This window comes from Lissotriton vulgaris, chromosome 9, assembly GCF_964263255.1.
Source record: "Lissotriton vulgaris chromosome 9, aLisVul1.2, whole genome shotgun sequence".
In the NCBI taxonomy this organism is placed as follows: domain Eukaryota; kingdom Metazoa; phylum Chordata; class Amphibia; order Caudata; family Salamandridae; genus Lissotriton; species Lissotriton vulgaris.
The window spans coordinates 1214537508-1214560360 of record NC_141697.1 but is presented as its reverse complement, the minus strand read 5'-3'; positions in this window follow the sequence as shown (position 1 = coordinate 1214560360).

Sequence of the window (22853 nt, the reverse complement as noted above, 5' to 3'; positions counted from 1 at the left end):
ATTTCTTTGAAAGAAAAAATTTTCATGTTTTGGTTTGGGTATCTGGCATTGTCATGATATTTTAATTGGACATGTATGTGAGAAGAAAGACAGTAAAGTTATATTTGACAATAGAACTACAACTGTGTTGTGTTCACTGCAAAAGGAGGGTATAGAGTTTGTATGGAGTTTAGACCTGACAAAATTTAGACAGACCCAAATATTGCATTTTGGGCTGCAGGTTTACAGTGCATAAAGTATACAGCGAGTATATCTGATGGCTTGACATGTGCATTGTGCATTTTTATTTTATGTTGTTACTATTACAAGTTCTCCTGTGTTGTGAAGCGATCGTATGACGATATGTATCGTTGCACAATAATTGGATGGATTTGGTATAATGATAAATTTCACAGATATGGTTTACATACTGTGAGGAAGACAGGCAGCATTTTTACCAGTGCATGCCTAAATCTGGCTATAATGATATTGAAGAGAACTAAAAAGATATACAGGTTCAAAAGTGTATCACCTGATGTTAGTCACCTATTGCACATACCCTTAAAGGAATAGGCAGCCCTAAATTGTTATGTATCCTTGATTGGACCTAAGGATAAAATTATAGATCTGTGACTCAAGGTGACCTAATTTCTATATTGCATTATTTAATCATGTTTTGTTTCCCAAATAGCATATGGCTTTGTCCCTTGAAAGGAAACTAGGTTTCATTTCTCTCTCCCTGAAGAAGGAACTGGAACATTAGCTAAGATTACTGTATATGGTGGAATTAGAATGTGTGTACCTTTGGTCTTGTGTGTATCCCCCGTGCTCTTGGTGCTGTGTCACATGCCTGAGGCACCCGAGCAAACTCTTGTTCTTCCTATTTCTATTGTTGCCCCCGCCTGACCTATGTCGCATTATGCTTAGTTACTAGGGATTTTAATTGTGTCCTACTTCCATTTCACCTTCCCATGTTCCTTTCGCCAGTCAGCAGATTTATTATGGGTATATTGTTTATGCTCACACTTCTAGACTGTAGTAAGGTGTCAGGGACCCCCCATGTTATGTAAAATGTTGTTTCAGACTGACTGTCAGGGTAGTGATAGACTGGCTAACTGACCCAATATTATAGTAAGACACATTTTCCATCTCAATAGGAGATATCTTAAGTTTACCCTTTTAAACATGACGAATTTTCAAATGTCTATTTTCATTTTCCAGTTCTCTTGTGTTCCTGCTGCTCTAATTTTTGTGGGATCAGATGTGTTCTAATCATGCAAATACCAGGACTTTCTAGTGTTTGTGCTTTGTCTACACATTTGATCATAAGCCTTTGTATTGCATAGTGAACCTGATGCACATTTTTTAAAGGGGACTTTTCTTCATGTCCTTGATAATCTGAATCATGTTATTTCTCTACACTATTTTGCCTACTGCCCTTATGTTTGAAATTGTTTTCTGTAAATAGCAGTGTGTTCTAGACCAAAATTGTCCCATGGCGTGTGGCCACTCCCTTGAAGATTGCAGGCCACCTGCTCGCAGCCCCCCGTTAAAACACATGAACTGTTTTTGTGCTTGATTCGAGGGAAACTAACAATTGTGTTGCATTTCCTACATCACTAGGTTCTGCTAGATCTTCCAGAGTCAAAGGAAGAGTGATTCCCTGCAGACCTGTGATCAACACTAAGCCCACTCCCCATCAGTGACCGTTACAGATTTCTTGGCTCTACAAATCCTGCAACAAGGAAGTCGCGAAGCTGGACAGCGATCATCAGCGCGACATCAGTGGTACCTCCAAAAGCAAGGCATCTGCTTAAAAGGCGTTGCAGAAAAAAGGAGGAGCCGGTTCCTTGTTTTCCACAGAATGAGAGTTTATTCGTTTGGGCTCTGTACCTGTTATGTGCTGGAAACCTCTGTTAGTGCACATTCCCTGGAGCCCTTGGCCGAGTTTTGGCCTCACCCACACCCCGTTTTGCTTTGCTCCAGCGGAGAGGCAGCACACCCAAGGATCCACGTTTGGAAAAAAGGCACTACATTCTGGTGCCCATGAGAGAGCAGCTTGAGCGTCCTCTGACACTAAATGATGAGTGTTGGAGTCTGAAAGTGCTGCTGATCTTGCTAAGCAGTGCTTGGATCTGCACGAGATGCTTTGTGCCCTTGATCAATGAAGAGCACATCACTTGTAGTGTCTGCCACAAAGAAGAGGCACTGGTGCGTTGTTTTGAGACATTGAGACTTTCAAGTGAGCTGTGGGTGTTTTGCTTAGGAGGGCACTCCAACTAAACAGTATTGTTTTCTCATGAAAAAGCCTGAATTGAAGAGGCCCAACGCGAAGAAGACACTGGAAGCGGATTTGATGGACAATAGAAGCCTGCAAGGAGAGGCTTTGGCGGACTCTGGGTATTTTCTGTGAGCTTGTATAGAATTGGAGTTTGGAAACTAATTTTTGCTGCTTTGCTGGCATTTGTTTTAAAGTACTATTCTGTTTAGTAAAAGCAGAATAAAGTCTCTCTGTGGAACAGTATCCCTTTTCATCTGAGAGCATTGATCAGGAGCGCCACTGTTTCACTTGAACATATAATGAATTACTGAAATGCATAGGAAGCTATATAAAATGTTATTAGATAATTCTAGGATTTGCTTTCTGCTTAGGATTGTGGAAAATTATGATTTCATTCGTAATAGTGGTCACTACTTCCTCCCGTGGTCTATATGTTCTCAACAACGTGTTTTCTAGTGTTATTCTAAAATGACATTGTCTTTTATGGGTGGGATTGTTTTTGTTGCTACCCAATTGACATCTGTACCCACCTCCCAACCTATGTCTCTTCCTACTATTACTTCTTTGCATTTGACTTTTGTTTTTCCTTTTCTCTTGCTTTTTCTGAAGTTGTATTATGGTTTTCTGTTAAATTTTTGATTGGTTACCATTTGCCAGTTGCAGGGTCACGTAGGAGTACCAACGGTTCAGTTTGTGACCTGAGTAGTGGCAGTAGGTCTGCAGGACTTGCAGTGTCCCTATGACCTGCTAATAATCACAGCTGAAGTACTCTATCAAGATTGCGTGAGCGACATTAGAAAATGGAGATTGTATTGAGGAATGACGATAAAAAGCAAGAGATGAAAAACCGATATTATAGAATGTTGTTCTCTAAGTGTGGTATAGCTTTATCTATTTTAATACTTTTATTTATTCTATTAGTTACTATATTCTGGTTTGTTTCTCCTACACAATTGACGTCTGCACCAACTTCTCAACCTACTCTTTCTTTTTCTACTGTTTCTTCACATGAGTTTCATATTTTACCTGAACATAAATTGGTTAGGCCAAAGTTTACTGATAATTCCTTTTGTACAGCTTCTACATCAACACAAGTTAGTAGTGAACATCACTAATTGTTGGGTGGGTGATCTTATACCACATACTACAGATAGAGGTATTCCCTATTTGGTCCTGCCATATATGGCCTTTGTAACACTACGTGTGTAAGAAGACCTGTCCCGAGAGAGTTGCTAAGTAGTAAGATGATACTACAGCAACCCCTTGATGATCTGATAAGTATAGACCTAGATTCAGACTGACATGGGTTTAGGTTATTGCCTATATAAGGGCAAAAGGAGCGTCTGTGGAACTGAAAAATTCTGGACCCGACCATGGTGTGGTACCGAAGCTCTACCCTCGTGCAGAAAATATCATCATACCATGACGATTTTGGTATTGGCAGACCGGTAATGATTAGGACATTATTACTGTGCATTTGCGTCACGATTGAGTAACGGGAACACCCCTAAATCGTGCTCCCTGTCTTGAAGCCTTAGGTTCTATGTTGTGAGCGGCATCCATCTTGTGATTGCCCTTACATAGTCAATTGACCAAGGCTGAATTTGAGCTGAAAGGACAGGTACACCTTTCCTGACTCCTCTGTGACCTGGGCAAGCTGACTCCACTGCCTCAAGCCAAACCTGTTCAGGCAGTCCCCAACCCACTGGCCGAGCGAGATTTGTATCAAGGCACAACATACCACAAGCCTTTCATCGCACACAAACCATGTCTAATCTTACACACACCTGTCTCTGTTTCTTTCTTTATGATCTGCTTTACGATGGGGAGGTGCCCGTTTTTATTAGGGGTCCGTCGATATCTGATGGAAACACTGGACCTTGCCGGATAGTTAATTATATACTGGACAAACTGAAGTATGGACTTGTCATCATAACTCTGCTTTTACTTTGTGTTGGAAATATGTGAATTATTTACTGTAAAGCAAAGAATGTGTGCCTAGGGCATAATTATTTGTATAAAAGGTCTGTACGGAGGCCATGCAGGCAGACTACCTCATTCAGTTGCATTTAGGTGTGACTGGGCGACGTAGCCTCACAATTAATAAAGATGTCTTTTCATATTTCAGATTCTCTGTTGATTCCTTTGCTGCTTATGAATGAAGTACTTATTGGTAAGACCCCTGAGAAGAAGTATGATGGTTTTCAGTATGATGGTTTTTTAGGTACTTCAATCTGTGTTGACCCAGTGCTTGGAGGGAACAAATGTCCAATTAGCTACTTTTCAGCAACCCTTGATCCCGTAGATGCAGTATTGCATGGATGTATCAAAGCAATTGCAGCGGCTATTCTAAGCATTCAGTAAACTGAAGGGATCGTGATGGGTTATTCACTCATTGTGATGATGCCACACTCCATTGAGATTCTCATAACACTTACACACACATACAGCATTTTACAATCAGCTGCTTGACCAGTGGCTGCAGCCAATGTGTCTAAAAGAAGGTGCAACACCCTAAACCCCGCTTTTTTTATTGCCCGCTTTAGACTGAGATTTTGACCATGATTGCGTAAATGTCACAAACTTATGCACAAAGCCAAGACCAGACATATTGGATATTCCCCTTCCTGAATTGACTGCTCTACTTTGAGAGACTGATGCAGCATTTTGAGAGCTGCATATGCTGAATGTACACTAAGTCACATGGCAGAGGTGGAAGCATCCTATAGTGCCATGTAACTTCTGCACAAGTAGTTGAATTGAAAGCCCTTACTTGAGCATGTTGTACATAAGAAGGCTCGCAAGTTACCATTTACACTGACAGCCAGCATGGATTCGGTGTTGTGCATAACTTTGGTCAGCTGTGGTTACAGAAAAGATTCATGATGCCTGACGGCTCACCAATAAAGAATACAGTGTCTGTCTCCAATTTATTGGAAGCCCTTTCATTCCAAAGGAAGATTGTTGTGGTAAAGTGTGTTGCACACATGAGCAGTAATGATGTTGTTATGAGAGGCAGCCATTATGTGTATTAGCTTGCTTGATATTGTGCTCTTAAGTCCAGCACCTTTGACATGGATGAGACATGCAATGCAGAGGGAGAAATTGTTCTAAAAATGCTATTGAACCTGAACAGACTTTCAATGAGCTGAGGGAATTGCAACACACTGCCCCAGAGATTGAAAAGGAAAAATATGAAAGGAGGGGATGTGTAAAGGATGCTTGTGACACTTGGATATACGGTGACGGAAAGCCTGTGATTCCTGATTCCATATTACCCACTATGGTAAGACATATGCATGGACCGACACATCTGGGATGAGGCATGATGGTGTTGACATTTAGACAACTCAGGTATAATCTGCACTTTCATGCAATGACAGAAATGTGGGCAAGAAGGTTGTACTGACCATGAGTCACATGGGAAGTCTGATCGCGCCGTCAACCATCTCCAGATCTACTTTGTGGAGCTGCCCCGATGTAACCAGTTAACGTATATCCTTGTGATTACATGCCTGTTTTCTCATTGAGTGGAGGCGTCTTTTTTAAATGTATTTATATCTTAAATTTTTTTTCCCTCCCGCCTAACCGCCCTCCTAGCAGGTCAGCCGCCACTGCCAACCTGAGTTTCACTGGACTCTTTACATAGTGAACTTAATTTTACCGCACTATATAGAAAGCCAGCGTCCTATATGCTGAAAGAGGAAGTTCCGCCTCGGAGAGTGAATCAGCTTCATCTGGGTCAAAAATCATAAGTGCATCCCAGAATTATGCACTGATGGAAGAAGCTTGGCTAAAGACTAAGACCAGATGGAAAAGACTATTGACAGCTACTAAAAGACCAGAGACGATAACAGAGGTTAGCGAGTTTGAGGAATAAGAACTTCCTGAACACCAAGATACTGGAGATGAAAGCCTATACTCGTCGGTCGCTAAAAGACCTAGAAAAGAGAGAAAGATAAATCACAAATATTGATTGGACAGACTTTGCCAGAATTTACAGTGAACCTGACGAATGCCTGACTGACATAGAAGAACCTACTTGAGTTCAAGGCAAACATACAGGGCTCAAATTGTGCAAACTATTGACCATGTCAAGGAGGTAGGATAGATAGATAGGGTGATGGTCAAAGGACTACAGCACCTTAGGCCTCAAGTTGATGCAGAATAAAAATCACTGTAGGTTTCCAGGAAAGGTTAGTGACAATAGGGCAGCTGTAGAAGGACTAACCTCTTCAAGCAACATACCAATCCTGTTCTTTTATCTGATTGGAGTTAACATGGTACAGCAATGCTGCAAACTTCTGATAGTAGTTTTGGTAGTTGCCATTTCTGTTTTTATAGCTGGGCGGATGTTAGATGTCCATCTACTGAGGGAAATATTTCCCATATGGCAACAAATCTAACTAGTCAATCTGCTGTTAGTAAGCAAAAGCATGAAGGTATAATAATTCTGAAAGTATCTATAGTTATGTGTATTTTCAGATGTCAGCAAACATGTAAAAACAATGCAGGTAGAGAATTGTTTTGTGTGCTCCTGTCTTCCAGCCTCCGCAGTAGAGAGATCTACATATTTCCATTTACCCTTGTTCTATTCTTTCTTCTGTAGTGCGTTTTTAAATCTATTCATTGGCACTCTATTACATTGTTTCATACTGATTATAAAAAGCCTTTAAAAGATTTAGCCATTGTGACGGATAAAAATATGTATTTGTAGTCTACTAAACATGCTTATCATTTCTCTAAGGGGTATAAACAAAGGGATCAGTGTGAGTATATGATGGGTTGAAATGTGAGCTCAAGATACTGTCACCAATGAGGGAAATTGCTGTATAGATTGACGAAATAAAAAGCAAACTCTATGATACCATGAAGGACTTGGAAGGATCCAAAGTATATAATCAAAAAATGATGACAGCTCTATTGTAATAAAGATGTAGATGTGATGATTTAGAAATCAACAGAGGTTGGGGAGATGTGGAATCTATTTTTGAATCGTAGTATTTAACATACTAGAAATAAAGCTTACATTAGCATAAGTCAATTTTGTGCTTACTTCCATTTTGAATATGACATTGTGATACAACACATGACCTCCCCTACTGTTGTTTTCCTTGCAAAATTAAGAATTGTGGGATTACACTGAAAGCCTAAAGCGTTCCCAGTCACACTGAACAGGATGTACATAGCCAAGGACAACCTGGCAGTCTCAGGCTATATCACATACTATGTATCACCTTGTTACCTTAATAGGCTTTGAGAATATCTGAATCTACTGTAATAGTATCATGAGAGAATCTTCAAATGTATTCTGTAATAGAATGTTTCTTCATTCTCGTTCCCCATTGTTGCATAGCCTGAGAACCCTATTGTTGTATAGTAAATGTATGAAATCCTTTGCCTAAAGTACTATAAAAGGACCTGCTTTTCACTGTTGTGGGAAGATCACTTTTTGCCCCTTTAGAAGGTTAATCTATGCTAGGTGGTTTTCTATTGAACTTTACTGAGTTCTTTGTATTTATGATTTATGTGCCATTATACTGGCTGCTTGAATGATCCAGCTTATGTAGTCTGACAAATTCTTTAAGTAAATTTTTAAAATTAGCCTGTGTCTGTCATTTTTAATGAATGGTACAGCTTCATTCAAATGTGTAAGATCTAACAAGTGAGAGAGGGGTCTTATCAGGGAGCACCAAGGTCCGTATAAGGCCTACACTGTTCCTGGTCTAAGCTGTTGGAACGGCTTTAGCAAGTAGAAGAGAGACAGATTTGCACGCCTGGAACTGTTCCAGGATCAGGGACCGATTGGAGGCGATATCCGTGCTCTGAGGAACTGAGTTGTTGGCACTGGTGAAGCGTTGTGAAGCTTTGTCTGAAGAAGCCTTTGGATCAATGGACTGTGCTGACCAATGAAACTGAGGATCACTGTGGACATGTTAATTAACATTTGTAATGCTACAATTGTTTCTTCTTTTCATATATGTAAGATTGCCACCTGGCTGTTTTTTTACAAGCACCAACAGTATTTTAATATCCCAGCTGGTAAAAATAAGCACAATCATTTAAAGCTGGTATTTTTAGCCCTTATCTGTACACACTTCAAGCAGCAAATATAAATAGATAGCACTTTTAAATGTGTCCTAGAGCTGTATCTATGATATCTGGCTAATAAATAAAGTAAACAATGGCAGAAAGATCATGTTACAAATGAATATGTATGATTTTATATAAGGACCTATTTAGTACCCTGCCCATGCCTTAGTAGACTTCTTAAACAACAACCCTATATACATACGATATTGCAAAGAAAGAGGAAGGATCTTGGCAGGGTCGGCCTGACCTATAGGGCAATCAGGCAATACCTGGTGGGCTGATCTTACTGATCAGTGCATGAGCCGTTCCTTTTAGCTGTATTGGGTCAGTTTTATGGACAGATGGGCCAGTGTTATTGTTTATTCCCCAAAAAGAACCACTTTTGTTTTGGTGCCAGAGCCTACTTTGTGACCCAGTTCAACACTGGATCTCAGCCTCTTTGATAGATAAAGGGTTAGGTTGGTCCTGATTGATTGGAGGTTTTAAGGGATGGATAGTTTATGTGTTTAACTACTTTTGATAGACTGCTGTCATTTTACAGTAAAGAAATTAAAAGCATAATCTCCACCGCCATGTCTTTAATAGAACAGAAAATGTGTAATGTGTTGGGTAGAAAATAATGTATTGTCCACACAAGATTCTGTTTGCAGTACATCCTTCTGCTCCCACAAATCAAGCAAAGGAATACAACTTAGGTTTTAACCTACAAAATTAAATTCCTACATTTTACACAGCATTTAAAAAATTTTGTTTTACGTGTTTTTGTATACATACTTTATTAATATTTAATTTTCAAAACAGTCATAGATACCGCAGGGCCCTAGAATCACAGCTTAAGAGCCCCAGGTTTACATGTTTAAACAGACCTTAATTAAAAGGTCATGCCTCTTGAAAAGTATTGCAAGTTCTCTCTAAAATGTCCACGTCTCTTTTAGAGACCCTCCACTTTTTCATTTCTTTTTGCGTTTTTCCCCATAAAACCATCTGATATTGATGGAGCAAGGTTTCACACGTCAAGAGACTTGCTCGGACTCAACCCTCTCTAAACAACCTCTAATGTATTAATCAACATGTTTCGTTTTGCACCACACGACATTTCTAATAAGCTGGGGAAGCTTGTCTATGTGCTTTTACTAATAATAACTTGAGTGCATTAAAATGGCAGCCGCAACGCGGGAATTTCATTGCGCATACGTCTGTCACAGTCACGTGACATAACGTCTTCTCTGCTTTGGTACGAAACCTTTGCTTCTGCGCACTAGAAGCAGATCTTTGCTTCAGCAGCATAAGCATTAGCATGTTTCACATGCTAATGCTTATGCTGCTACTTTAACTAAACATTGTTCGTTCTGCCTAATTATTAACGCTGTAGATAAAATAAAGTAATGGGAATAGAGTAGAGATAAGTGGTATACAGTGCATTCATTTATTCTTTGTTCTAAAACTGTTCTTCTTTGACTTTGCTATTAGCTCGTGTTTGGACCAATGAAGTACAATGTTGCTCCATCTTGGGTCCAGAGACTGCGCATGAACCAAAATCCTGAGAGTCCACAAGCCATGGCATTGAACCTGTGCCAGTGACAGTCTTGCCTGCGATGCTCATGGGAACCCGGACTATTGAACTTCCAAGAGGATGTCAATCTGTTAAAATGTTTAACATTGTATTTACTATTAGAACATTCATTGTTGGGTGGAATAAAAGTGCATGAGAAAATAGTTATGGGCGGGAAAGATAATTTGCATTATTGACTCAAATGACCTCAAAACTGGTATGGTGTGATGACCTCTCCTCGCCTTTTGACCAATCAAAATTGGGAATACACACATTTGCAACATTGGGGGGTGGTACACTGCCCTGGAAAATGGTATCACTAAGGTAGGCATAGCTAGTTAGATTGTCCGACTTGTCCGAATAGCTTACCTGTCACTGACCCAACGCACTCAATAGGCAATTGAGAGCAGAGGTGCTGGCGGAGCACTCTGTCAAAAGAATCGATAACCCAATCGGGGTTTGGGGAGGAGAATCGATAACCCAATCGGGGTCCGTCTGTTAGCCGCAGAGAGGGGTGTAACGCTGGCGTTGCACTTTAGCTGAGGGTACCTGTCCTGACCTGCATCCGTCCTGATTTGGTCTTCACCTGTCCTGATCTGGGCCTGTTCTATCCTGTTGGCACCTGAACTATCAGGAGTCCTGTCCTTTATCCCAGCCCGAGGCCAGGGTTGGTATTCACACCATTCTAGGTAAATATAATCTGTCATCGTACGGTTTGCCTTTTCTTCCTATGCTCAAATGCTTAAAAAAGTCTCATAAAATCTCTGCATATCTTTGTCTTGATCATTATCTTCTTAATTGAACAAGTTTTAATTTCAAATGTATGGACTATGACATTTAAGAATTTACATAGATAAAGTGTTTAAAACTTTTCCAGAGTCTGTGGTTATGTTACTAATGAAATGCTGTTTTTCTACCTATTATTTTAACTACCTTGATCCCTTAGGACTCTAGGTACCGATGACAAGGATTGGTAAGTCAATGGTATAGGTATAAGTCCTAAGAGTAAAATTTAAATCCTGATTAGCAAGGAATACCTGTTCAAAGTGTGTATATTTATGGGCCCAGGTGAGTATGGTAATTGAGCAGGTAACGCCGCGCACTAACAGTATTTCTTTGGTAGCAGAGTAGTGGTTAGGGTTTAGGTAAGATAGGTAGTTAGTTGATTATTTGATGTGCATTGGTTATTGATTTTGCATTGATTTTATGTTTTAACCAAAACCCATTCGTATTGTTTTATGTTTGTTTGGAATCCCCGGGGGAGGAATAGTGTGTGGTAAATGGTAGCCACACTGCAAGTGAGGTCACTGGTCTGAGGAAGTAAGTGCATATAAAGTTAGGCAGAACTTGAAGCACTAATTAGGGATTTCTGTATAAATGTGTGAATAAATGAAATCAGAAGAGTTCGCTGGTGAAACTTTGGCCTTATATCACCTAGAAAGGGTAAGCCTGAAGGAGTAACAGGTTCTTTAATGCTTGTGTGAAGAGTAAGCGGAAGGGATTTACTCGCAGAGTGAAAATTATCTTTCCTTTGAATTAGTCACTTTGGCACAGTGGCGAATAATTCTACGCTGTTAATTAATGAATATTGCATTTATAAGTGAAGAGAAATAAGTTTTCTATTACCTTGCATAGAGGGGAGTCAGTTGTGGTGCTGCGCTGACGTCACCTAGAGCAGCGCTGGTATTGGTTGAGACAGCGGGTGTGTAGCTAAGGTAATATTGGACAGGAGGAGTGAGTACAGGACCGTGAGAACTTGACTCACGGGAAAAGCTGCGCAACTATTGATTGAAAATTATTTGAAATATAATTGTTGATTAGTCAATGAAAATAAAAAACGCGCTGGTATTGAAAGCATTTAAGTAAACAATTGAGTGTCACCGCAAATTAAATTGTCACAAATTATATGTGGCATTTAGATCCAACAAATATAGGAAACAGACCCCATAAAAGGTATTTAGGTTTTGAGCAAGAACAGTAGATAAGAGGAAAACCTTATATCATGTATGGAGAGAAGAGAAAAATGTCGCTTTTAAAGAAATTTAAGAATCTCTTCAAGAAAGATAAAGTCATTAAAACTCGAGAAGGGATTATGATTCCACCACTGAATATGCCCGCATCATACATGATGGTAGAAAGGGGCCCCATCTAATGATGTAATGAAAAAGTACCATCGAGTAATAACTTTTCTGAAAGGAAAGGTACCCCCAAAAGAGACAGATTGGACAAAAATAGACAGAACTACCCAGAACAAAAATGAATCTGTGCACGCATACTATGAACACCTTTTGCAGGTATTCAAGCAGTACAGTGGGTTGGAAAACATAGATACGACGTGACACATTTCATTTATCGTTTTGTGCCAGGATTAAAGCCAGAAATTTTGCAAATGATTAAATATCATAAGATTTGCTGGCAGGCTAAGCCTGTAGATGAAATTCTAAAATATGCAAAGTATTGTGGAGATTAAATTGACAATAGACGAAAGAACTTAGAAGAAAAGGTAATGTGGGCACAAGTAAAATTAGCAGAGCAACAAGAACTTTAATTAAGTCAAATGAAAAATAATCAGAATCAAGGAGAGGGAAGTGGGGGCAAACCAAAGGGAAGATTTAACAGAGAAGAGGCAAAGAAGAAAAAGTTTCCCTGTCACATGTGCGGAATATTGGGGCATTAGAGGAACGAGTGTAAGGCTGTACTGAGTAATAATGTCCAAACTGACAATTTAAATCCACAGAAGCAGAATGAGGTGTCAAGGAAATCACAGCAATACAAAACCAGTACCCCTTGCACCTAGGCCAGATTTTGGGAGCCAAGAAAAAAACAGTGTGGATAATACAAATTGGTAGGGAAATAAAAAAAAGAACCCAGTGACATCACAATTTCTTTTGAGTGACACATTCTTTGAAGAAGATAGCTATTGACGGTGCCTGAGAAGGGAGGATGAGGAATGTGTACTTGGCGCATCCTTACCGGTAGATCAGTCAGGTCCATACATTGAGGGAAAAGTTGAGGGAAATTATGTTACCTTTTTATTGGACACTGGCGCTACCCGTTCTACTGTGAGAACAGCAGACGTTCCAAACCTACCCCTCTCGGGAGAAGCAATCCAAGTAGTGAGCATTTCTAATAAACAAATTAGTACCCGTGTTACAGAACCCATGGAAGTCCAAATAGGGAACTTCAAAGAGATGCATACATTTGTTGTATGTGATTCTAGTTCAGTGAACCTATTAGGCAGGGATTTGCTGTGCAAAATGAATTACACGATCTTTTGCACCCCAAGTGGTGTTGAAATGTAGACTCCAGATGAAGATGGAATTTACAAATTAATGTTAGCCAAGTAAGAAACTGAAAATAAAAAGATAACCTTAGACGATTTACCAATTGAGTTGCAGAAAACTGTAAATCCTGACGTGTGGGATTTTACCGGAAAAGATATAGGATTAATGGCAAATGTAGACCCAATAAAAGTGAAAGTGAAGGAAGGCGCAGTCTACCCAAATATTCGACAGTACAAAATGAGCCTAGAAATAAAAGCGGGTGTTGCTGCAAAATAGAGCGTTTAGTTGAGCAAGGCATTTTACAAGAAATAATGAGCAGTCCATGAAAATAAAAATTGTTGTCCCATGTTGTCCAGTTGTGCCAAATCCCGCAGTAATTCTGTATCAGATACCGTGGGGAGCTGGATGGTTCGCTGTAATTGATTTACGCCATGCCTTTTTCTCCATTCCATTGCATCCAGATAGCAAATTTTTATTCTCGTTCAAATTCGACGACCATGTTTATGTTTGAAACCACGTATACTGAAAGTCCCTCAATTTTTAATCAGATTCTGAAAAAATATCTTGAGTCTTTGGTACTGCCCAGACAGTCTGTCCTGGTGCAGTATATAGACGACTTGATGTTGGCGTCTAAAACTCGGAATGACTGTGTTGTCAACACAATTGCATTAGTGAATCACTTAGCCGAAGGTGGACATAAAGTATCACTTGGAAAGCTACAATTCTGTACCACTTCAGTAAAATATCTGGGGCACCAGATAGAAAGAGGTGTATGAAGAGTAACCTCAGAAACAATCAAAATAATTAGAAACATGAATCTGCCTAAAACACAAAAAGAAATCAGAATGTTTCTCGGAGCTGTAGGATTCTGCAGGCAATGGATTGTGGGATTTGCAGTCCTAGCTAAACCCATGATACAGATGACAAAGAAGAGAGCAAAGTACACAGTAGAGTGGCATGACAAGAGCATGACAGCTTCCTTAAAATTGCAAGACTGTCTGTGTTCAGCTCCAGCTTTAGGGATGCCTGATTATTCAAAAGAATTTGCACTGTTCTGTGATGCACGGACAATTGTGCACTGTCTGTTCTGACTCAGACCCATGGTCTAATGCGACGTCCTGTGGCATCTTTTTCTGCTACACTGGATCCAGTGGCATCTACATTGCCAGGATGTCTGAAAGTAGTTGCTGCAACTTACATGAGTCTTGAGCAGAGTGAGTCTATCCTTATGGGACACCCTGTAACCGTGTATGTCCCACATGCAGTTGTGATTCTATTGACAAGAACACATACTCAGTACCTGACTCCTAGTCGGCTGACTAGATATGAACGAGTTATTCTAGGTGCAGAAAATGTAACCATTGCCAGATGTACTGTTCTGAATCCAGTCACTCTGTTACCCAATTCACATATTGAAGAAGTTAAGGAGGAAGTCGAACATGATTGTATCGACCTCACAGAATACAGTACTAAACCACAACCAGATATAAGAGAGGAGCCCATAATAAATTCAGAACATGAGATATTTGTGGATGGTTCATGCATGCGACATGAGGAAGGAGGATTGAGTGCTGCTTTTGCTGTGTGGACATTGGGTGGTATAGTCGAAGCATCCTATTTAACAAGAGTCAAGTCTGCCCAAATAGCCAAATTGATTGCATTGACAAAAGCCTGAAAAATTGGGAAAAATTGGAAAGTAACCATATACACTGATAGTCAGTATGGTTACGGGGTTGTGCATGACTTTGGCCACCTTTGGATGAAAAGGGAGTTCATGACTTCTTCAGGTACTCCCATTAAAAATGGACATTATGTGAAAGATTTGCTAGAAGCAATTCAATTGCCAGAAACAGTGGCTATGGTCAAGTGTGCTGCTCGCCAATCTGGAAATGACAAAGTGACAGCAGGTAATCATTATGCTGACCAAGTAGCCCAAAATTATGCAAAATTCACGATAGCTGTACACAAGAAAAATTGAGGCCTATGGAAACAGCTGCCAACTTATGTTGCTTGGACGTGTGAAAACATGGGAAAAAGTGAGAGATTTACAAAATGAAGCAGAATTAAAAGAGAAGGAAGAATGGGAGAAAAAAGGATGTCAAAGAAGGGCTGGAGATGGTGTTGTTGTTTATTTGGATGGGAGACCTGTGTTACCAGACTGAATGTTTGCTCCTATGGCTAGGATGTACCACAGAGACACCCACATAGGTAGAGATGCCATGATCAGGTTATTCAGACAAACCTGGTTTAATGTTAGGTTCAGGAATGTAGAAAAACACGAGTTTATGCAGGGCTAGAGGGATGTTTATAGATCTAGCCTAAGTATTATCCCCCATAGGAATCAACTGACAACTACAAACTTAGGGGTCTTATTGAGGATTCAGCCGTAGTCCTCTGCTCATCTACATCTTGTCTAAAGTACAAGGGTGTGAATAGAATAAACCAACAAACCAGATCACAAGATGTGAAGAACCAGTAATGTGAGTCCCCACTGGTGTAGGATTCCCATCAACAGTCTTGTAATGATCAATAATATCATTTGGTAGTCCTAATCGGGTATTGTGTCTCTAGATCATTGAGACCGGCATACCCCGATAACCAGATATGGGGTAGCGACCCACAATCACTCGGTACTACCACATGATGTTGATGTGATGGGGAGTGCAGTGTAGACAAAGAAAAAGTGGTGATCTTAAAAAAGGATAGGGAGCTCAACCCAGAAACCTTTAATAATTGTTGGCCCCTTCCTTCCTAAAAACAAGAACAGTGTACTATCATCATCGCAGTCCAAACAAATAGCTGCGAGGAGACCAACATGTTTCAGCCACTCAGGGATGAGTCCTTCGGCTTTCGTCAGGGTCTCTGTTCTATAACAATACTACTGCATTAATTGTGAATTAAAGTGTGAAAAAAATATATATGTAAAAAACACACAAGTAAAAAAACCAGTAAAGGATATAATTTTCCCTCAGCTGTTTCAACTCCTCTCTTCGGCACCTGGTCGTGTATGTACTGTTTAGAGGGGACAAACGTGCAGGAAAAACACAATCTATTACACTGGTCTGCATAGAACATAGTATATTGTTCAAACAGGTGTATACTAGCTTATTTACTCACCCAGTGTGTCCGGGGAGTGGACCTCACCTCTTCCTGGACCTGGCTCAGGATATATGAGACCCCGCTCTACAATAACAAAAACCGCCTGCGTCAACTACACACACCGGACAACCAAACATGTAGCTACTCTGGTAATGTATATTCCTACGCAAAGCCAGGATTTCTGTACATGGAGTGGATTTAACCCCTATCCGTAGGTTCACAACACACCTCCCCTCCACCTCCCTGCAAGCTACAGGCTAAGTTAATATGGGTTTTCACAATTCCCAATACATAGCATAAAGCTAGCACAATGGCATGCCCAGTATAACATGCTAGCAAGGCAGGTAATCATACCTGTCCGTCGGTGTCCCAAGCCGTGACTGAGTCAGGGGGAGGCACAGTCCCCAGTGCTCTCTGACTACTTCACTGTTGGGCTATGGAACACTCAACCAATGGGTCCCGCGAGGGAGGGGCTAGCCGAATCGCCACCTCTTCACACGGCACTCTGTATTGTCATTGTAACTGATCCTTTGCCAATTACCTCGTTTTCAATGTCCGCTGATGGTTCCTGGACATGATCACACATCCGTCCTAAACGGAGCCCGCACTCGATCGCGGCCCCGAGTGCGTCCTCTCGCGAGAACGGAAAGGTAGAGGACTACAAAATGACGTCACGTCATGGATAATTGTAGTTCTCTACACGACCACGGAAGGATTACCACTTTACTGTTCCTTGCGTGGCCTGGAGCAGTATCTCCTTGGATGTCTGAGACCGACTGAGAAGCCACTCCACACTGAACAAAGTACTATCAAAGCTAGGTGTATGGAAAAATATGAAAATAATCACTCGCTCGTTCATCCAATAGTATGGAACTACACAATGACATCATAACATTGATGGGTGTAGTTTATTTGGTTGTTATAGGCTGTGTGAATAGAAACAGACTATCGCCTTTCTAGTGTTCAAGGGCACGGCATGAGACGTCACAGTTAGCGTCATAAGTGCAAAAACATTAAAACAGAATGGCTAATTGCTGTTGGAACATTCAATCAGAAAATAGCACGTGGCGAAATATACATCACGCTCCACGTGGATTCCTAAAGTACCCAATACTTTGATGCTGGAATTAAACGCCGGGTATTCGTAAATAACGAACCCCTATCTGAAGTCGGTGCATCTCAAAGAAGACGGGTTCATCGCGCCAAGTGACAAAGAACGCTAACTAGGTCGTCCTGTCATAGGGGCAAAGAAAACCAAATGTGCCCAGACCGGAGCACACAGTAGGCCACGTACTCTTAGAAAATTCAATAGGTCATGAGCTAAAGACGCTATAACCAGACACCGAATAATGTGTCTTGCAAAAACAAATCCTCTCGTCATCTGATATAAGGTGTAATCCACGCATCACACTATCTGTAGAGATCGCGTTGATCAAGACAAGGAGACCCATGGAATGTCGTCGTTCAGCCCTCGTTTGTGTGTCCCCAATTTGAACACCCACTTCTGTTCACGAACAAAAAGGTATCTAGACACATCACTCACATGTGGTGGAATGTATGGTTTCTCAAATTCTCTATTCAAAGAGGAGGAGAATTTTGAATAGCGGCGGAGAAAAGATCCCCTTTCCTCTATTCGCCTTCAAACGCTCAACCAACCTGAGGGACCGCCTGGTACATACACGACCCAAGACTATACCCAGGAGAGAGCTAGGGACATTATGGGATCTCCCGCCGGTAGTAGGGCATCACCCTTGCGGGGGGTGCTCCATTTGCCCTCTAACGACTAAAGTCACGAGTGTGGACATTGGTACTGATAAGCCTTGGGAGCTGCGGCAGTTTACTAACTGCAACAGCACTAACCTGATCTACCTCATCACGTGCACGTGTAACGAAAGATACGTGGGCATGACCACGAGAAAGGTACGTGTGAGGATGCAGGAACACAAGAGCACTTTCCGTTGCAGGAAAGATGTCTCCAAACTCACGAAGCACTTTCTCACGTGTAATCATGCCGAAACAGACTTTAAATGGCATGTTCTTGAGAAACCATACATTCCACCACATGTGAGTGATGTGTCTAGATACCTTTTTGTTCGTGAACAGAAGTGGGTGTTCAAATTGGGGACACACAAACGAGGGCTGAACGACGACATTCCATGGGTCTCCTTGTCTTGATCAACGCGATCTCTACAGATAGTGTGATGCGTGGATTACACCTTATATCAGATGACGAGAGGATTTGTTTTTGCAAGACACATTATTCGGTGTCTGGTTATAGCGTCTTTAGCTCATGACCTATTGAATTTTCTAAGAGTACGTGGCCTACTGTGTGCTCCGGTCTGGGCACATTTGGTTTTCTTTGCCCCTATGACAGGACGACCTAGTTAGCGTTCTTTGTCACTTGGCGCGATGAACCCGTCTTCTTTGAGATGCACCGACTTCAGATAGGGGTTCGTTATTTACGAATACCCGGCGTTTAATTCCAGCATCAAAGTATTGGGTACTTTAGGAATCCACGTGGAGCGTGATGTATATTTCGCCACGTGCTATTTTCTGATTGAATGTTCCAACAGCAATTAGCCATTCTGTTTTAATGTTTTTGCACTTATGACGCTAACTGTGACGTCTCACGCCGTGCCCTTGAACACTAGAAAGGTGATAGTCTGTTTCTATTCACACAGCCTATAACAACCAAATAAACTACACCCATCAATGTTATGATGTCATTGTGTAGTTCCATACTATTGGATGAACGAGCGAGTGATTATTTTCATATTTTTCCATACACCTAGCTTTGATAGTACTTTGTTCAGTGTGGAGTGGCTTCTCAGTCGGTCTCAGACATCCAAGGAGATACTGCTCCAGGCCACGCAAGGAACAGTAAAGTGGTAATCCTTCCGTGGTCGTGTAGAGAACTACAATTATCCATGACGTGACGTCATTTTGTAGTCCTCTACCGGTCCGTTCTCGCGAGAGGACGCACTCGGGGCCGCGATCGAGTGCGGGCTCCGTTTAGGACGGATGTGTGATCATGTCCAGGAACCATCAGCGGACATTGAAAACGAGGTAATTGGCAAAGGATCAGTTACAATGACAATACAGAGTGCCGTGTGAAGAGGTGGCGATTCGGCTAGCCCCTCCCTCGCCGGTACCGATTGGTTGAGTGTTCCATAGCCCAACAGTGAAGTAGTCAGAGAGCACTGGGGACTGTGCCTCCCCCTGACTCAGTCACGGCTAGGGACACCGACGGACAGGTATGATTACCTGCCTTGCTAGCATGTTATACTGGGCATGCCATTGTGCTAGCTTTATGCTATGTATTGGGAATTGTGAAAACCCATATTAACTTAGCCTGTAGCTTGCAGGGAGGTGGAGGGGAGGTGTGTTGTGAACCTACGGATAGGGGTTAAATCCACTCCATGTACAGAAATCCTGGCTTTGCGTAGGAATATACATTACCAGAGTAGCTACATGTTTGGTTGTCCGGTGTGTGTAGTTGACGCAGGCGGTTTTTGTTATTGTAGAGCGGGGTCTCATATATCCTGAGCCAGGTCCAGGAAGAGGTGAGGTCCACTCCCCGGACACACTGGGTGAGTAAATAAGCTAGTATACACCTGTTTGAACAATATACTATGTTCTATGCAGACCAGTGTAATAGATTGTGTTTTTCCTGCACGTTTGTCCCCTCTAAACAGTACATACACGACCAGGTGCCGAAGAGAGGAGTTGAAACAGCTGAGGGAAAATTATATCCTTTACTGGTTTTTTTACTTGTGTGTTTTTTACATATATATTTTTTTCACACTTTAATTCACAATTAATGCAGCAGTATTGTTATAGAACAGAGACCCTGACGAAAGCCGAAGGACTCATCCCTGAGTGGCTGAAACATGTTGGTCTCCTCGCAGCTATTTGTTTGGACTGCGATGATGATAGTACACTGTTCTTGTTTTTAGGAAGGAAGGGGCCAACAATTATTAAAGGTTTCTGGGTTGAGCTCCCTATCCTTTTTTAAGATCACCACTTTTTCTTTGTCTACACTGCACTCCCCATCACATCAACATCATGTGGTAGTACCGAGTGATTGTGGGTCGCTACCCCATATCTGGTTATCGGGGTATGCCGGTCTCAATGATCTAGAGACACAATACCCGATTAGGACTACCAAATGATATTATTGATCATTACAAGACTGTTGATGGGAATCCTACACCAGTGGGGACTCACGTTACTGGTTCTTCACATCTTGTGATCTGGTTTGTTGGTTTATTCTATTCACACCCTTGTACTTTAGACAAGATGTAGATGAGCAGAGGACTACGGCTGAATCCTCAATAAGACCCCTAAGTTTGTAGTTGTCAGTAGGTTCAGGAATGTAGCAGAGAGTCTTTGCCAGAGGTGCCTGATCTGTCAACAGATGAATCCTGGTGGGAGCACTGTGGTTTGCCCGGGGAAAATTGGAAAAGCAGAAGGCCCATTTATAAGACTACAACTTGATTTCATCCAGTTACCCCCTTGTCGAGGACTGAAGTATGTCCTTGTCATTGTCTGCCTGTTTTTAAAATGGATAGAAGCCTACTCCACCCGCAGAAATGATAGCATCACTGTAGCCAAACTCCTATTGAGAGAGCTCATACCACGTTTCGGTATTCCAGTAACGACTGAGTCAGCCCGAGGGACTCATTTTAATAATGAAATAATTTGTCTAATCTGTGAAGCATTCAAATTTGAGCAAAAGCTGCACTGTGCATACCGCCCAGAGGCTTCTGGAGTGGCAGAACAATTGAACGGCACAATCAAGTCAAGATTGGGAAAGATGTATGAATCTACCCGATTAGAGTGGCCTGATGCTTTGCCACTAGTTCTGATGGGGCTCAGAAGCATTCCAGACAGAAAAACAGGCTTGAGTCCTCATGAAATACTCATGGGAAGAGCAATGAGGCAAGCATGGGTACCAGGACACAAGTTGATCAATATAACTGATGATTCAGTACTAGAGTACTACATAGAACTGGCTGACCAAGTGTGTTCTATCTCTCACCATGTTGGAGAAGACGCAGTCGCCAGACAATCAACTCCAGCACATGACCTAAATCCAGGTGACTGGGTAGTGATAAAAGAACATACACGAGAATCTTACATAGCACCAAGGTGGGTAGAGCCACATCAATATTGGTTACCACCACAGCTGTGAAGTGCAAAGGAATTCCAAATTGGATCCATGCCAGTCACACTAAAAGAGTGACTGAACCTGATGAAATAGAAGCTGAAGGTTGTACAGCTGAAGGGTCTCAAGAAATCGATCCTGACGTAGCTGATGAGGAACAACCGAGCACCAGCCAGGATGAATGGATTCCAGTAGTCGATATACCTACAGAAATTATGAGAACCAGAAGTCAGACCAATCTAGATAGACAGAGTGATAGTGAGGATGAGTCAGGAATAGAAGAACACAATCCTATTACAGAAATCAAAGCCAATAGTAATTCTGAGGAGGATCAGATAAGGAGAGATCAATGTACTTAGACATCCGAATCACCAAACAGAACTCCTGAGTCTGAGGAGGGACAGATAGGTATTAGGGCGAAGGTTCAGGTGTAAGACAATCAAGAGATCAAAAGACCTGAACAGGACCAGACAGGTGTAGAAAATCGTGTTCAGGGAGAAGAAGGCAAACTAAGTCAAAGTCAAATCCAGCAAGCTCCTGAACAAGGTCAGATTAGTATCCAGGCAGAAGAAGCGAAAATAAGCCCTGGACGAAGTCAGATAGAGAGGAATTCAGAAGACAACAATGAACAAATAGTGCCACCGCTGAATGAAAACAAAAGAGGGTGTGAAGAAAATCAAAGCACAGTGCCAGCTAAAAGACTCAGAAAGGGAGATAAATGGCCTGGTTTTGTCAAAAGACTGAAATTTTGCCTTAAAACAATAAATGAAGAACCAGAACAAGTAAATGAAATATCAAGCCAAGCTGGACCATCCACAGAAAAGCCAAGAAGGAAAAGTCCACGTTTGAAAAGACTGAATAATAAGTTCAGAGGCCCTGAATGGACCTACATCATCCTCGAAGACTTCAAAAACTTAGAAGTAAGTGACGAAAGTGATGACGAATTAATTGCTAAGCAAACCGACGAAGAAGTGAGACCAACCTGAAGAGAAATACACAGGTTAAGGGACTGTGTAAAGTTACAAAGAGGGGTTAAGACTCCTTAGTCAAAAATGGCTGATTATAATGTTGTTGGAAGACCGAAAAGAAATTGTATAAAAACATGCTGTAGAATATGCATATGTAGTGTAGTAATAGTACTCATAGCATGGTTAGGACTGACATTAGCTATTCCTTATCTAATGAGTAAAAACATGCAGACTGACACTAGTGTACATGAAAAGGTAGATGCACCTGAAACGTTAGATATACATGGAAAGGTAGATGGCCTCAAACAAACTAAAGTAGACTTAAAAGCACCAGATGAGATAGATTTACACTATAGTAGAGCTAGAAATAGAACTGATTTGAATGTATTTGCTAACCTGTTAGTACATTATGTAGAAGCTATGGAAATCA